Here is a 15,038-nt window from a genome sequence, read left to right as displayed (position 1 = left end):
ACTGTATATAAGTAGATAATTAACAAGGACCTACTACAGAGCACAAAGAAATCTACTCAGTATTCTGTAGTAAGCTATATGGGAAAGAAGAATGGATATGAGTATATGTATGTGTCTATGTATATATGTATATGTGTGTGTATATATAATGAATTACTTTGCTGTATACCTGAAGCTAATACAACGTTGTAATTATACAAATATATACTCCAGTAATTTTTTTAAATAAATAAATTAAATTAAATTAAAGTCAGCTCATCAGTGAGATTACCTCCTTCTGCAAGTCAGCCAGTCAGTTCCAGTAACAACACTTCCACAGGTAAAGGGCAGCTAAATCCCTAACCCCTCTGCTTCCAAAAGGCAGGCAATCCCGGAAACCCCCATTTACCAAGCCCCTTCCTATTTCAACTTGCTGCCTCCCCCTCAAGAAAAAAACACTATCATGTGTACCTTGAACTCTGTTTACATTTCTTTCCTTTAAAAAATACGCTTGTGTTGCTTGTTTTGAAGCAAACTACACAATGTTTGCCATTAATAACATATTGTAAGTAATCTAATTTTATTCCATATTTTGATGCTCATCTCTAGGTTAGTGTGTATAGTCATAATTCACTCATTTTCTCTCCTGTATAATCTATTGGAATATTCTACAACTTATGTATTCACTCAGCCATTGATGGAAAATTTGTTATCACCATTTTCTTGCTATTATAAATAATGCTTTTATGAATATTCTGGTATGTGTCAGTTATGATACAGGTACAAAATATCTGGAGGATATATATATATAGAAGTGGAAGTGCTGGGTCACAAAGTAGGCCAATGTGTAACATCACAAGAAGATGCTGAAGTATATCCTAAATGATTGTATTCCCCAAAGCAAGGTATTAACATTCTCTCCAGCACTTTGTGTTATCAGATTTCTCGATCTGTTGTAATCTAACAACTATAAATGAGATCTCAAGGATGTCTCACTTTGAATTTCCTCAATTACTAATGAGGTTATGTCACTTTTCATATCTGTACTAGTTATATATTTTTTTTCTTTTCAGGGTAATCCTATTGAAGTCCTTGGCTCATTTTTCCACATGGGTTTGTTTATCATATTCTTTTATACTAGCTTTTTATGTATTCTAGTCATGACTTTTTAGTCATTTACCTGTTTTTTGGGAAAAAAAAACTTTTTGGTTAATGGTTTATCTCTGTGTCTTTTGAAGATTAAAATTTGGAGAAAGTATCTGTAAAATCAATGATCTCCACTGAAATGTCTAAGAAAACTGACAAACTTCTAATTAAATTGAATGAAAAAAAAAAAGAGAAAAACAAAGAAGGCAAGAGAGTAAGATGAAAGACATAGATGATAAAGCTGTTTAGGAGTTCAGGATTCAAGGACGGATAGTACCTGCTCTGACTTCCAATATTTTGGGGTTTTTTTTCCTTCAAAAAATACAAGTTAGAAAATTATCATTATATCACATAATACAGACAATATTCAAGCTCATTTACATTATACCAATTTATTTTACCCTCCAGGCCTTTTCCCATGTGATACCTCCCTTCCCAGCATTACTTTTCTTTTTTAAGCTTTATCTGTATAAGTGTCTATTTTGCTCTTATTATTAAAAAGATAAAAAGTGTAATTTTCTCAGAACTTTGAAGATTCTCTTTCAGGTCTTCTACCCCCACTGCTGTCACTGAACCGCCTCTTGTCGATGTTAACTGCGGTCCCTCTGTGGGTAACCGGACCTCGCTCTCCGCATCCTTCCAGACCTCATCTTAGGTTCGCCGCTTCATACAACACGTCTAGGTGTCGATTCCCTTTTTATCCGTCTTGTTTGTACTTTTCACCACTGTGGATTTACATCATTCAATACTTTTAGAAAGTTCTCAGATGTTATCTCTTCAAATGTTCTGTCTCCTCCATGTGCTCCCTTTCTGGGCGTCTGATTAAAGCTATGACAAACTTTTCAACTTATCCTATTGCTTAACTTCTCTCTCAGGTTGTCCATCTCCTTGTCTCTTCTGTGCTGAATTCTGGGGTAATATTTTCCAATCTATTTTCCTATGATGCTGTTTATCTACTCATTAAGTTTATTCTATCAACTCTTTTTTTTTTCTTTTGAAAAGTTCCATATCGCTTTTTATAAAATCTTCCTAATCATTTTTATAGTCTTTTGTTGCATGTGCATATTTTAAATAATTTCCTTTTACTCCTTAAAGAGTCATACCAAATTTATTTTACATGCCAAATTTGATAATTCCCATACCTGAAAATCTCCAAGGTCTAAGTCCACTTTCAGCTGTGTTTTCCTTCTGATATCTCTGACTGATAATGGTTGGTTTCTTGGTATATTTTTTCCATCTTTGATTGTGGGATCAGTTTTTAAACTTTACCTGTCCAGAGGAATGATGGTTGCTTTCTCTGAAAACCAAGGCAGGCTACCAACCCAGGACAACCTGGTCCCCTCCCAGGTCCTGATTATTCAGGAGCCAGGTTCACCTTCCTTACCTTCTAGTTTACAACTGGCTCACTGGAGGCCGATCCTCAGATACAGAACTACATGAGTATCACACTCAGAACACTTTTTGTCTTTTCTACTTACTCCTTGCTCAGTACTTCTCACTTGGGTTTCAGTTCAAGGTTTGTTGTTTCCTTTGGGGGCAGTGGTTGTTTACACGGGAGGGTTGGAAATTTCCCTTACTTGCTCCAAGCCTAGCCATACATTGAAGCCTTGGTTTGTTTATCCATGATCTGGCTGTTTTGTAGCCTGTGAAGTAGTCCATATCAAGTTCAGTGTTTGTAATTACAGTCAGATAAAACTATCTACTTTCCCATTATTACCCAGTGGTTGTCTGATGACATGTTAGAAATATCACCCAAATTATGTTGCTCCTAGATGATCACTTCCTTCTTCGAATCCTAGTGAAGTCACTGTCTCCAGCACCCAATTTAACTCTTAATGATGTGCAATAGTTTACCACTCTAGATCTGCTCGGCATAAATACATGCTGTCTCTAGGTTTTCCAAGGACAGAAAACACTGTCTTTGCTTATTTTTTATTCTCCCAAGAATAAAAGGCCCTTGACCAAAAATTAATTGCTGTTAATTTCACTGTGTAAAAAAGTTCCTCAATTGAATTAAAAATAGAATTCTAGACAACAAGCCCAAAAGAGATACAATTATAGATCTACTCTTCTCAAGACAGTTCATCCATTTATCACAATTAAAATCAAATATGAGAAATATAAATATGCAATACCCTTTCTAAAACTTCAATTTCAGCTTCTCTGTAAAACTTCCAGGAGGAAGTGGGAAGAGAAATGCTATCATCACTGCCTTGGGAAAAAAATAAAACTCTTAATTTCATAGAATAAATTGCATTTGTTTCCGTATGAATATCCCCTCTCCTTCTCCCTCTTCCTCTCCCTCTTCCTCTCATTCTTAAACAAGAGAGGGTAACCAGGAGTGTATTTCTTCCTCCAGCTTTCAAACCTAAAACAGACCTAATGATACAAGCACAATCCCTTAGTGAATAAAATTACAAACAGTCTAGCTACTCAGGACCAATTTGTAATCAGAGCATCAAGCCATACTGTACAAAAATGTCAATTCTGGTGCAGCCTTGATGAGCTAAGATTGAACACTCGGGCCAGTTTATCACATTATCCTGACTGCCCTCTTTTAAAGCTGGCAGGCCCAATTTGAGTACAAAAAGGATTTCAGTTTGAGTGATCTTGCATCTGAAAGAGAACCATCCAGACTGACAATGTTTTTTCACTGCTATTTTTTCCTAAAAGAAATAAATGCACAGAAAACATCCAATATCAATATTTTCTCAAAATCAAAAGGTCCTGTTTAACACTCTTCACTGCTAGGTAGACAAATAAAAAGCTAGAAGTTAAGAGATGCTTTTGCTGCTAAAAATATGAAATAAAAATTTTGAAATAATGTACTAATATATTTCAAGCATTTTGATACAATGTCCCTTTACTTATCTCTGAACCAGTGGGGGTAATACTGGGAAAATCAGATGAAAGCTTCATTAAGGTAGGATTGGGGTGGGTGTGGGGGTGAAAAATTGGCTGCTACTAATTCTCCATGCTGATTAGTTTCTTTCTACTTCCATGCAAACAACTGATATTAAAAAAAATGTTTTAAAAACCTATAACTTTGAGTACAAAGTAAAATTTCCTCCCTACTTTGGCTGGCATCAAATTTGCCAGCTGGTAACTTAATACTTACATCTTTTAGAAATTTCACTGAGTTCCCTGCCGACCAATCAGGATGGCGCTGTCTCAATCTCTTCTGCTGTTTTTCTAGAGCCTATCTAGTTACTGCAGGTTCTAATTAGTTCATTTATTCAACTATGTGCTCCTTCATCTACATTTGTTTCCTGAGTACACTCCTCTGCTTCCTTCAAACTCACTAGGATTAGAGGCAAGAGAATTTCACTACAAAGTCCTGGATTCTGTAAAGAAAACTATTTTCTCGTACTTTAGAAATCACACACCTTTCTTCAAACCTTCTCCCGAAGCCTCACTGAGATAGCTTAGAGGGGATATTTTGCTTTTATTACACAGTGATACAATTTGCCTTAAAGCATCTTCTTCCTAGGAATCAACATGTGTGACTATTCCTCTGCTTCCAGAATCACTAGCCTCTGTGCTGGTCCTCAAGTGATTGGAACTCACAGTCCCACCTCAGGGCCTTTGGACCTGCTCTCTCTCCTGCGTGGAATCAGCTTAGAGCAGGTACCCTCTAGATAGCATCAGGCTTAAGGCTGAAAACAGAAAACGTTATCATTCTCAACCTGTCTGGGGAAAATAAACGCTGTCTCCATATTCTTCAAGAATGGAAGCAATGTCTTTACTTGCCTCCTGTTGTCTCAGGATCCCAAGACAAAAAGCCCTCAACAAATACTTGCTGGTAGTTCCATGGTATGAAAAAAAGCCACAACACAGAGGCAGGTTCTCTGCAGAATTTAAATTCTTAATCACTACTCATTACCACAGCTAAAGAAAGCCCAGCCCGTCCACGGCATGGCACATTACGCAGTTCAGAAAAATAAAGAGGTGGCTCAATATAAACTTAACTATCCCTAAGATAGGACATTAAAATCAGGAATATAAGATATAACATATTTCTCTCATACATGAAAGAAAAAAAAATGGGTGCTTTTTGTCCTCATATGCAGTGGGGAAGAAGTAGAAGATGTAGGGCAACCTAGTCTTCTGGAATTGGGGCCTCGGCGTCAGGGATGGAAGAATGCTTATTTTTTACCAATTTGTACTGCTTGGATTTTTACCATTTATATGTTAAATAAATTAAAGTGTTAAATAATTTAAAATTTATCATTTAAAAAAAAAATTCTGCCCCCCTACCCTAACAGTTATCGGAGTTTCCAGAAAGAGTACTTTGTACACCAATTATGGAAAAAACAGGCTCTCATTAGTGCTTGCATTAATGCCTATAAACATAAAAGTAATGCCCTCTGGGCTGTGAAAGGGGAAGCAGTCCAGAGAGAAACAGGTATAGGAATAAAGGACACCCAAGTTGGCATCAATGCTTCTTCCATCTCCAGGACCTTATTCCCCGCAATGTGAGCAAAAAGTCTGCTGTGGTCCACAAAGGAGTCACAGGGCCCTCATCACTGTTCCTCCCTCTCCACAGACCCTTTCAACCATGAACACCTGCCACCAAACCCGCACATCTCAAATCAACCCCGGCACACATATATGACCAAAAAAAAAAAAAAAAACATTTTACATGAAGGGACTGGATGTCAAGACCAAGTAAAAGGCAAAGATGCTAAGTGGTCAGTGACAACAATCTGCTGTCAGGCTGAAGTTAAGGAATGGTCCAGAGTCCATAATCAGAGATGCTTATACTCATAGGTATGGATGGGCATCTGGACCTGGATCCAATGCTGGCTCTGCCACTAGCTTGCCAGGGGATGTCAGATAAGTGGAAGTGGCTTCACCTCCCCAAGCATATTAGGTAAGCATTCTTTAGACTCTGGGTTTCACCCTGTTACAATCATGAAGCAAATATTATGGGTCAGGGCATAATTTGTACAAATGAAGTAGAATTGAGTGGAAATTATCACCCCAAGTTAAAGAAATGAAATATTTTTTTGAAACTTCTGCTTTGATTATATGTGTGACTCTGTTGTATCTGTATGTATACATGTATACAGTGGGTAACAAGATACAGAATAGGAAATGTCAGTAAATAATCCATACTAAGAGGAAATATTATTTTTAAAGCCTTTGTCTCATCTGTGTGTGAATAGATACTAGATAAGGATGTAAGATATGTCTCTTAGTGTACATTAGAGTCATTTGAAAGCCACAGGCCAAGGTATTCCCTATGCCTCTTTCAAGCTCAGAGTTTTATAAGTCAATTGGAGGCAGTATTACCTAGTGAAATTTGAACATGATAAAAGCTAGATTCAAAGCCCTTTTCTGCCACTTACAGCGCTAAGGATTTGGTACAGGTTAACATACCAAGCCTCTATTTCCTTGACTTTCGCTAAAGATCCTACTGAAGCCTTGGATGTCTGGGAACAGGAAGGACATGTCCTCTTTCCATCCACCCTTCTGCATTGCTCCTCTACATTTTTCCAGCTCAGAATATCTTTTTTTTTTTTTTACTCTTCTGAGTTTACCCTACCCCTCTTTTTCAGCATATTTGTCATCTCTATGGCAACATTGTAATTCCTCTACCTATTGTGTTACTGGGCATACAAGAAGAGAAAAAAAACATGTGAAAATTTAGAACCATGTTGGTGCCTAGGAGGTCCTCAATAAATGCAAACATTAATAGTAGCAGGAGAAGTAGTTGTAGGCTGTGTCCTGGCAGTGCCAAGAGTCTTGGTAGTATCTATCCTTAATGCTTGTCAAAATGCCTCCATAAAATGAAAAGTATAAGGGTGAGATGTTAGATCAAGACGGTCAAAGTAGCTAAATGATATTACACGGGAAGTTTTGCATTTTAATAGAGGATCATAGAAAATTCCAAATGAATTCAATGCTGAAGGAATTACCCCTTGCAACCCAGACAATCTAAAAAAGGGAGCAATTCGTTCTGGTGGAAAGGGTCCAAAGAGAGGTGCCTCTCCCTTGTACCCAACCTTTGAACACCAAACCAAAAATAGCACCAATAATCTCAGGCTGATTATGGTTGTGAGACAAAGAGAATTCTTAACTGTGCCTTCTCTCCTTGAATAATCACAATCTTGTTGCTTTGGGTTGCTTTGGCAAGCCTTCTGGGAGGCAGGAAAGGTGCTGTGTTAAGATATTTCTCCTGCCTTGTCAGCACTGATTATAATGTTGCCAAAGGATCATCCACAATGTATCGCACCAATGATCTGTGTCTTCCTGTCTCCATAATATTGACACCATGTGATAAAGATCTGTGTGTTAACAATGTCAGAGCACGCTGCACACGTTTCTGTGTCTGAGGATGTACTTAGGCTGGTCTATTTAGTCAGACTCCAAAGCACCCCAGAGATAGAGAGAAGGCTCCAATGTGGCTGCTTCCCATCTTGAAAAAAAAAAGCATTAGAAAGGAAGGGGAGCATGATCTGAACCCCTGTTCTGCCAAAAAACGTTATTGTCAGGCGCTTGGCAATGAACTTCCATACATCTCTAAATCTTGAAAACCACACTCAAGAATATAAGAGCTCTGTCAGGTCACATTGCCTTGTTTGAAAAGCAGACCAGGAATATCAGAAGCCCCCAGGACCCTGCCAACACAGATCCCGCCAAGATGCTATCCCAGAAACTTCTCTGACACTTGTGGTTTGCTCCAGCAGCAAATCATGGAGTCCCACTTCCCTCCTTCCCAGCATGAGCTGTATTTTGGTATTTTGCAGAACCGGGATATATGCCCAGAAGACTTGCAAGTATGCCTTCAAAGCAAACAAGTAGCTCACTACTGATGTGTTCACCACTTCAGCTGTGCATTAAGGGTCCTGGGCTTGCAGCCAGAAACCTCTGGCTCTTAACTAACGTGCTGGATGACCTCAGTCAAGTCCCTTTCCTTCTCTGAGGCCCAGTTTTCCCATCTCTTACACAAGCTGGTAAAAGGAGATTATCTCTAACCTTGGTTCTAATTCCAGGAGCCTACTAATTTTTAAAACTTTTGGGCTGAGAAACAAAAGTGCCTTTCTGAGCAATTAATTAAATGTACAGATAAAATCACATTAACTTATAAATCAGAATGTCCCTTCTAATTACATCGTAAGCAACATCACAATGAAAGTTGCCCAAAGCTACCAACGTAGTTAATCAACAGCTACTGAAACCCTTACATTCCTCTTCTATCTAAAGAACTAAAGCCTCTGGGAACACACCATACAGCAAGGTTTTCAATTTCAATATTTGGATGTTTTCCTTTTAGGAAATGCCCTCCGTTTAAGGACAATGACCACCTTTTCTGAGACATCTAGTATTAGCTCAAAATTTCAGTTGGTCATTCAAAAGTATTTTGTGAGCTTTCTAATGTCACACACTGTCCTGGGGCCTGTGATTAGAACTTTAATTTCAAGACCAGGGCCATGATCTTACATATAGGCTGAGTAGCAGATATAAAGAAGGGACAAAACACTACAGTGTAACTGAAGGAACACATTATAAAGACACCTAATTCAGCCCCTGAAGAGTCAAGGGAGATTTTCCTAAAGAAGCAATATCTATGCTGAGACTGTAAATACAAGTATAAGTTAGCCAAGCAAAAGTAGAAGGGGGTAGAAGAGTGGAAACTTTCCCAGTTACTGGAAGAGCAAAATCAAATATTTGGAGGTACACTAACCACCTAAAAATTGCCCTCCTCCAAATCCAAAGTATCCCCTCCCCACCTAGAGTTCTATTTGACACACTAGTAATGGGTTTAACTACAATCCAAACCAGAATATGTTTCATATGCAATATTCTTATCTTAACATGTAAGGAAGGAACAGTGACATAGCCATGTAGGGTTAGGAGGCAGGAGAATTTAAAAGGACAGACCTGGATCACAAGTCTGGGTCTGTTGCTCAGGATCTGGTTGACCTGGACAAGTTGCTTAACCTCTGTAATGTCAGTGGTTTTGTTTGTTTGTTTGGGCTGCACCCTCAGCATGTGGAGGTTCCTAGTTGTAAACTGTGAGACAGATTTGGCAACACCAGATCCTTAATCCACTGGCCTCATGGGAATTTCCTCTGTGATGTCACTTTCATTTTTAGTTAAACTGAAGGCTGATGCATAACATCTATTTAACAAATACTAGGTAACAGATAAGTCCTTGCCACACAACAGACACTGTGCAAAGCCCTTCAGTCACTGACCAAGGTTAAGTCCTGGCAGCACACGTAGAAGGGGCATCCTGTTACTGTCTGTCTTCAACATCTAGGTGAAGAAATGGACACTTGGACAAGTTCAATTACCAGACCAAGGTAACAACAGCTAGCAAGGTGGAGACAGGCTTTGACCTCTAGTGGTTTGTATTCAGAGTCCAAGTCTTTCCACCTTCTACTTCTCCACTGCAAGCCATGCCAGAAAAGTAGGTTTTCCCCCACTGAAGTGGCAAAAATTAAACAAAACAACAACAGCAGCAGCAGCAAAACAGTATATTACAGATGCAGACATTGTAAATACAAGCTAGTTCTTGGTGCTCATTTCAATCACAAATGGCTGTGGTTATTTAAAACACGTGTTTCGCACAGCTGCCTATCAAAGCTACCTGAGCTCAATTACCATCTGTGAATAAGAGGTCAGGGTTAAAAGCAACTGATTCAGAAAATAATTTGGACCTGAAAAGGGAAAGATGACAAAACAGTTTGCTGGACAAGAGGTCTGGCACCTCTGGCCACTTTTCAATGAAATAGAAGGTAAAAGATGTTGAGGTCACTGAGAAAACAATTTAAGTGGGCTAGAAAGAACATGGGCATGATGGCAACTTGTTATTGGCAGAAGGAAGCCCTGACATATTCCGAGGGTGTCAAAAACATAGTAATGAAGGGGAAGAGAGGGGTTTTTCTTACCTCACAGCTAGGTTCACTAAATTGGGAGACAGAGCTTGACACTTTGACAGAGCAGCACATTGGCCTGGCTCACGGTGTCATTTTGTGTCAAGTATTGGTACAAATACCGACACTGATGTACTGAAGGACCATTTGAAGCTTCCTCAAACGCTTTCCAACTTGGCACAGAAAAAAACAAGTGTAACAAACATCTCTGTGATGACTACACCTCTCAAAGAGCTTTCAAAGTTGCCTCCAGGTTGAGCAGCTTGTTTCTTTACCCGTGGACATCAGCACAGGCTGCAGTAGAGACTATACCATTGTGTGTGTGTGTGTGTGTGTGTGTGTGTGTGTGTGTGTGTGTGTGTGTGTGTGTGTGTGTGTGTGTGTGTGTTGCTGGAAGTGGAAGGGGCTTGGAGTTCTCCTCTTGAAGCTGTTTGAAAGGAATCCAAAAGCTAGAGAATAACTGGGGCAAACAGTAATATGCAGATACAGACTTGAGGCCAGGACTAAAAATACAGATTCCTGGGTTCTCAGCCCCCAAGGTTTTGATTCAGTAAGCCTCCAGTCCAGTCCAGAAACTTGCATCTTAAGATGCTCATGTCAACTTCAGGTTCAGCTGGATGGCACATCCACTGGTGTAGAGACTCAAGAGAGCAGGGCACTGGTCCCCATTCTGACACCTACTGGTGGTAGGACCTCTGGCAAGTCACTTCTAAGTATCTTCAGCTGTTTCTCTTTCCTCAGTTGATAAAGTAGGGAGAGAGTCCTTCGGAAAGACTTCCAAGGACCTCTGGCTCCATCAGTCTAGAAGGGGGTGTTGGGACTAGTAGCCAGCATAATATGTAATGAGGACCTTGGGGCCAGGAGTCAACCAAACCCAGGTTGAATTTCAGCACTGCTGCTTTCCAGGTGCTGGGCCACAGACAACTAAGGTCACTTCTCTGGGACAAGTAACATAATTTCTCTAAGGCTCAGTTCCTTCCAATATAAAATGCCGCTGATGGTAATAGTGCCTATGGCATAGATTCCTGTGGGTGTTAAATAGGCAGTGCACAGAGAAAGTGCAGGATAGTGCCCTGCCAAGTGCCCACTGTCTGTTGGTTGTGAATACCCACGACAAGGTCAAGCAGAAGAGCTGTCTGCCGTCCCCTGGAGCTACTGTGATTAATGAGGTTCAGGGAAAGGTAACCCCAGCTGAGCAATCCTTGGGCTTGTCCTTTTATCAAGAGAAATTCACAAGAAATGCACTTTTCTGGGGAGAACAGGATACCAGAGCGTAGCATTAAACTATGTCTCTTAGGAGGAAATATGGTAACCAGTTAGAGAAGGGTGTTATACTGTCTATACTACATGCAGCTCAGGAATGCCTTGCTTTAGAATCAATGGGGCACTCATTAAAGTGGCATATTCTTGTCTCTACTGGATCAGACACCCCCCCCCCCAGGGAATGGGTCCAATAATGTGCTTTTCTCAGAACTTACCCAGGAGATTCTTCCATGAAAACAGAATCTGCTAGAGAATCACTGGCAAATACTGCTAATGAAACAACACCCCCCCCGCCCCACCCCTCCCAATTTTTTGGTCCTGTGTTTACCCTTGAAAAAACAAAACAAAACAAAAAACAGCGAAGGCAAATGAACTTGTGCATCTGTGCATTTACCAAGAATCTAAACTTCTCATACTCTTGCCATCTCCAATGCAGCTGGGTTCCAAGCGGGTGTCTAATTTCTGCATAATTCACGACTCCCCAGGGAAATGAACACTAACCAAGGGCTGGCTACTTAAGGGTGTGATTATGTCAACTTCCTTGGACGGGCAGTATGGTTTGTACAATTAAATACAAAAAGTGATTGCCCCTGCTTCCTCTGCCTTTTCTATTCAACATCATTCCTCTTCCTTCCTCTCCCCACTGGACTTCTTTACCCTTTTCTCATTTATTTCACTTTATGCTTTCTCTTCTTTATGCTCTTCTCCAGATTTCTTTTCCCTCCCTTCCCTTCCTTCCACTTCTCTCTCCCCCACCTGATTCCTCATAGTCTTTGCCCCATCTACCCTACAGCTTTCCTTCTCTCTTTCCCTTTCTCTCTTTGCCTCTGTGAATGTGTGTCTCTGATTCATCCTTTATGCTGCCTCTGTGTTAGCTATCTTTATCTCTCTCTGTTCCCCTACCTCTCTTTTCTTCTTTTTCTGACTCTGTACTTCCATCTAGGTGTCTTTTTCTTTCTGTCCTCTGTTACGCACAATACCTTGCTGTCCATTCCTTTTCTTGATGCCCCCATCTCCTGGCTCCCCTCCCAGTAAGAAACCTCCCAGAGGCAGGCTTCTGGCCAAGCATGCATGTGTCCCATGAGAAATCGGCCAGCGCCCTCTACAAGTCAAGGGACTCACTCAACTCACAAGTTTTCAGTGATCTGCTGCCAGAGGCCCCAATTGAAGTGGATAACGCCTGGGAGGGAAGAATATGGGTGCTGGAAAAATGCAGCAGCAACTACAGAGTGGGAATAGCAAGGCTACAGAGCTCTAGTAACCAGAGCCTCCCCTGAAGGAGAGGCTGCTGGGCTAGGTGCTAGCAGTGGAGGGTTCTTTTGCCTTTTGAGTGTTCATCGCTTCATTTCCATGGTACAAACAGCTCCCTACTGGCAGACATTGGAGGAGCAGTGCCAAGGGGGGTGGTGGGAAAGCTTTAGCATCTCAAAATCTCCACCAATCTTTTCAAAGCCAAACAACTTCCTCAAAACACAAAATCTGAGTAAAAAATGAGTGTCTACTATGCAAGCTGCCTACAAAGAACTACCCTCCCCCACCATACCGCCTCTCAAATGCTCCAACATCTTCCAACCAGCCACACATCTCTAAGTATCTCCTTTACAGGCAAGGGGGCTTTTGTCATGAGCAGGGATAACTGTCCCCAATCTATGGATGGGCAAACCGAGGGGTGGAGAAGTTACTCAGCAGACTCTGGATGATACCGCTTTAGAGTGACTAAACTTGCAAGATCCAGAGTATTCTGCACACTCAAAATCAATTAAGGAAGGATGGTGCATTCAGAACAAACTTTTTCAAAGCGCTGCCACACCTTCTCCCAATTGCAGTCTCCTTAGACAGGTGCAGAACTTTGTCTTTAGTCTCTTTCTGTCCAGCTGTCATATTGACCTGTCCCCACACTCACCTGGGCACAGCACTGGTACGCACCCTCCCCACCCAGTCCCTCCCCTCCCTGTGAGTCTCAGAATAAAAGTGCAGGAGGGAGGTAAAGAGAATAAACTTACGCATGGTCCCTGTGCTCCTGCAAGTTGCCCTCCCCTTAAAAGAGTATAGAAAAGCAAAACGCTGAGTTTTGGCTAGCTGCCCAGCCCAGGGAGCTGGAATACCCGCCTCCAGGGACCACGAAGAAGGCTGGGGCTCGCGTCCGAGGACCAGCCAAGTTCGTGTCGCTCCAGCTGAATGGCCCCTCAGTTGCCTGCAAGTTGAATCCTCAGGCACACAATGAGGCCGCTGTTTTCCGACAGGAGGCATTTGGATGCCCCATACACTCAGCCCAAATCGGGCCTGAGAGCAGAGAGCGCATTTCCTTACCCATGTTCTGTCGCACCCCTAGAAGCAGCAGCCTGGGCCGCCGTGGAGGGAGCGCCTCCCCTCCCCCGCTCCCGGCCACAGGAAGCCCGCGCAGGCCACCTGTTGGACTCTGTCCGGCTGCCCCAGATCTTGCGCCCTCAAACCCGCACCCAGAAGCGGGACACCGAGGGTACCCTACTCGTCAGCGACAGAGAAATTTCACCCGCGCCTCCTCCTGTGGCTACCTTTCCTGCTCCTACTCCCCCCTCCCCCTACACAAACACTTCCTTAATATTCCAGCATTCTTTTCTTTAATGATGCGCACTTGGCCTCCCCTAGGGGCCCGAGCTGCCCAAGATCTCTGAGAGCGCCCAGGTGGCTGCGGATCTCCAAGCGCTTACGCTGGGTGCCTGCTTAATGCACGGGCGGCTGAAAACCCCTAAATGGCACATAGGTTGGGGAACAGTCAGTGGCCTGCTCTAGGGAGCCCCCTTTCTCCTTGGGAAGTGTAAGAGGTCTCCCTCCTCGGTTTAGAAATGAAGGTATTCGGGGAAGCCCAGAAGGCAATCGTATTGGGAGAACCAATGTTGCGTTTTGCTGCCAAATCCCAGGATAGGTGCAAGGCGACTCAACTTTCTCTCGTGTCTCGCTGCCATCCCTGGCAGCAACTAGCTAGGGGTAAAGGGCGCCGCCTCCACCGGGCTACTCACCCCTGGGTACGGACGCTGCTCCCGCAGGAGACCTCAGCAGACTGGCGAGCGCGGAATCCGCGAAATGCCTTAGTGTCTCGCTCCTCTCCCGGGCCACGCGGCGAAGGCTACGCGCTCCGAGCAGGGCAGCCGAGGGCAGTGGATCCCATGGGTGGCGAGTTGACAGAGGGCGCGCCGCCCAGCTGGGGGCGCATCGTTTCCAGGGCTGGCGCAGGCTGCAGCGGAGAGAGGGGCTTCCGAGGAAGTTGGCGGCGCTGGGGGCTGACTTCGGACTTAGCGCTCGCTTCGGCTAGAGCTGCCGGGCGCGTCCTCGGGGATAAACGAGGGACTCGCCCGCGGAATGGGGGCCGGCTGCAGGAAGCCTCCGCTGGCCGCCGCCTAGAAAGAGTGCCGCGGCGTCGCGCTGCCTGAAACCCCCAGCAGCGGCTGGAGCAAAGAGCGAATGAGAGCGCCCGGCTGCCTCCCCTCGGCTGCCGGCGCCCCTAGCTCAGAGCCCGACTCGCCCCAGCCCGCCGCGCCCCTCCTCCTGTCCGTGTCCCCTCCCCTCCTCTGCTTCACCGGCTCGCGGGGCTCGCAGGGCTGGGCTCCGGCCAGAGGCTGAGCGGAAGGCGTCCGCAGAGCACGCAGCATGGAGGGCGATCTCGCCGGCTCGGGCTCGGGCTTGGGCTCCGGCAGCGGCAGCAGCGGCCGCCGCCTCCCGCGCGCCCACGTGCCGGAGCCCGGGTGTGCGCGCTCCGGCCGCGGGGCTGGAGGGAGGGAGCGAGGG

General features: G+C 43.5%; 1 protein-coding gene across 1 annotated transcript in view; it reads right to left on the bottom strand.

Moving 5' to 3' along the window:
• The window catches only part of SGCD (sarcoglycan delta), a 1,013,702-nt gene extending 998,992 nt beyond the window's left edge, over window positions 1-14,710 (bottom strand). Inside the window, exon 1 of the mRNA XM_047774935.1 lies at window positions 14,273-14,710. The gene's annotated coding sequence lies outside the window, so the exon portion shown is untranslated. The remainder of the gene's footprint in view (window positions 1-14,272) is intronic.
• Between the last annotated feature and the right edge of the window lie 328 nt (window positions 14,711-15,038).

The sequence above is a fragment of the Phacochoerus africanus genome, chromosome 1 (assembly GCF_016906955.1).
Source record: "Phacochoerus africanus isolate WHEZ1 chromosome 1, ROS_Pafr_v1, whole genome shotgun sequence".
Lineage (NCBI taxonomy): Eukaryota > Metazoa > Chordata > Mammalia > Artiodactyla > Suidae > Phacochoerus > Phacochoerus africanus.
This window is presented reverse-complemented; position numbering and strand designations above follow the sequence as displayed.